Source organism: Elephantulus edwardii, unplaced genomic scaffold, assembly GCF_000299155.1.
Source record: "Elephantulus edwardii isolate Elephantulus edwardi_28Jun2011 unplaced genomic scaffold, EleEdw1.0 scaffold00044, whole genome shotgun sequence".
In the NCBI taxonomy this organism is placed as follows: domain Eukaryota; kingdom Metazoa; phylum Chordata; class Mammalia; order Macroscelidea; family Macroscelididae; genus Elephantulus; species Elephantulus edwardii.
This window is the reverse complement of record NW_006399794.1, coordinates 12,486,569-12,489,517: the sequence shown is the minus strand read 5'-3', so window position 1 is coordinate 12,489,517 and position 2,949 is coordinate 12,486,569. Positions and strand designations below refer to the sequence as shown.

General features: G+C 40.0%; 1 pseudogene; it reads left to right on the top strand.

Annotated features, from left to right (window-relative positions):
- Positions 1 to 1,799: 1,799 nt before the first annotated feature.
- On the top strand, positions 1,800 to 2,744 carry LOC102869153 (annotated as a pseudogene).
- The last annotated feature ends 205 nt before the right edge of the window (positions 2,745 to 2,949 follow it).

The following is a 2,949-nucleotide window of genomic DNA, read 5'->3' as shown; positions in this document are numbered from 1 at the left end:
CCCAACAATCAACATTATGATAGAGGAAAGATTGAAGTGTCAATGATTTCTTGCTTGGATCAGCAATCAATACCCTTGGTACCAGCAGTCAGGAACTCAGGAGACATATTGTATTGGGAAAGTCTGCTGCCAGGGATCTCTCGAAAATACTGAAAAGCAATGATGACAATTTGAAGACCAAGGTTTGCCTGATTGAGACCGTGGTCTTCTTAATCATCTTCTACACATCAGAGAGCTGGACAGTGAATAAGGAGTATAGAAGAAGAATTGATACTTTTGAGTTGTGGTGCTGGAGAAGAGTGCTGAATAGCTGCTCATGGACTGTCAAAAGAACAAACAGTTATGTCCTGGAAAGGGTGCAGCCGTGTGCTCCTTGGAGGCAAGGATGTCAAAGCTTCCTCTTTCATACTTTGGACAAAGCTGTTCCTTGGAAAGGGACATCATGCTTGGAAAGATGGAGGAGGATCAGCGAAGGAGAGAAAGACCCGCAATGAGATGGACTGACACTGTGACTTCAGCAATGGGCTCTAGTGTCTCAGAGATGAAGATGATGATGGCACCTTACTATAATAACCTAAGTAGTAAAAGTTATAGTATGAAATCAAAGGCACAGTTCGAATCCATCAGGTTCTTTGTGAGAGAAAGATGGACAAGTTGTCCTCCTATCAATTTATGGCCTCTGAAAACCCACTGGATGGTCAACTATGAGTTCTGAGTGTATAGCACATAACAACAACAACAGCAGCAGCAGCAGCAAATAAATAAATATGTAAAAATATAATGTTTTGTAAAAGAGGGAAATGAGGAAAAGGAAAAGAGGGAAACTCAATGTATTGTCACAATGTCCACAACAGCTATAATGATGAAAATGGTATAAGGACTGGGTTATGTTTCATTTTATTATTCATGCTTATATAAGATATCAAATAAGTGGCATTTTTAACGTCAATGCCTAACATTGAGAAGGTTCTTTAAAAGATTTGCTTTTTTTTAAAAAAATGTTTTCTCTCCGAGACTCTCCTTTTTTAAAAAAAAAAAAAAAAGATTTGCTTTCTTTATCCTAGTTCACTGTGAGAGTAATCAATACATCAATTACTCATACTCAGATAAACGTAGTAGCTTCTAGCCATTGCCATCTTTTCTGGTCCTTTCTGTCTTACTCCATTACAAAGGTTAACACTCTACAAAATGCTTTTCATTTACGAAGCGAATTCCTCCCCTGAGAGGATGATACTCAGGCTTTGATTTGAATCAACCTGCTTCTCTAATTGACCCAAATTTGCAAAGCTACAACTTGAAGGGTATTGGAATGTGGCATTGGTATAGTTTCTCCTTAAACCTCCAAAGGATTCGACTCCATCCCCTACTTGATACTCCCTCAACTAGATGATAGCTCATTCTAATCAGTAGGCTGTTACTCTCCCCCCTGCTATAAATACAATTTTATTTTTTCTCATCCATGTGGCTGACCTAGAAACTCATTCTTAATACCATCTCAAGTATTAATATGGTGCACCACCCCCATTGCATTTACATATGAAAAATGTTCTTACAGTACTAACATATTAGCATAGTCATTTTCTTAGATTTCTATCTTATTTGTGAAGCTATAGCCTCACCCAGAAGACAGACCATGTCTTGTTCAACTTTGGTGTCATAGCTTCTAAAATCTTCAGAATAGAAAGGTTTCAGGTAGGTGCCAAACTTCACCGGTGAAGTCCAAGGAAATCATTGAGTTTAATTCAAAATTTATTCTCTCTCTGAATAGGAGGTGATGTCCAAAGCTGTCTGATTCAGACATGACTCCCTTGAATTACACTGGAGTGAGCCACACAGTTTTCTACTTGCTGGGCATCCCTGGCCTAGAGGACCAGCACATGTGGATTTCCATCCCCTTCATCGTTTCCTATGTCACAGCCCTGCTTGGGAACAGCCTGCTCATCTTCATTATCCGCATAAAGCGTAGTCTCCGTGAACCCATGTACCTCTTCCTCTGCATGCTGGCTGGAGCAGACATTGTACTCTCCACAAGCACAGTGCCGCAGGCCTTGGCCATCTTCTGGTTTCATGCTGGGGAGATCTCTCTAAATCGTTGCATCACTCAGTTATTCTTCATCCACTCCACCTTCATCTCTGAGTCAGGAATCTTGCTGGTTATGGCCTTTGACCGGTACCTTGCCATTTGCTACTCACTGAGATATATGACTATTCTTACACACTCACTGATTGTGAAAATTGGCGGGACTATTTTTCTAAGAAGCTATGGCACCGTTATACCAATAATATTTCTTCTAAAAAGACTGACTTTCTGTAAGAGCAACATCCTTCTGAACACTGGTTGTAAGCACATCGTCTTGGCCCATGTCTCTTGTGATGATATTAAAGTAAATATATGGTATGGTTTTTTTGTCTTAATGTCAACCGTGGTATTAGATATTGTCCTTATTTTTATCTCCTATGCGCTGATCTTACGTGCTGTCTTCCACATCCCTTCCTGAGACGCTCATCACAAAGCTCTGAACACCTGTGGTTCCCATGTCTGTGTCATCATCCTCTTTTACGGGCCTGGGATCTTTACAACCCTTACTCAGAGATTTGGACACCACATCACACCTCGTATTCATGTCCTATTGGCCAATGTCTGTATTCTGGCACCACCGATATTGAATTCCATCATTTATGGGATCAAGACCAAACAGATTCGGGACCAAGTAGTTCATGTATTATTTACAAAGCAGAAATAACCGATGTTGGAAACTGATGCCCCTTTTTCTCAGTAGTTCTTCAGTGTGTGAGGTGAGTTCTAGCACCACTCTGGGACAGATACAGCCAAATGAATCCATATGTTTGTGTCTCTAGAGCAATTGCTTTTGAGCAGTTTGGATGCATTTTTTTTTTTTAAATCTTTGAGTGAATAGATATAACAGTTATTTTGGCTTAGTTTGCTTT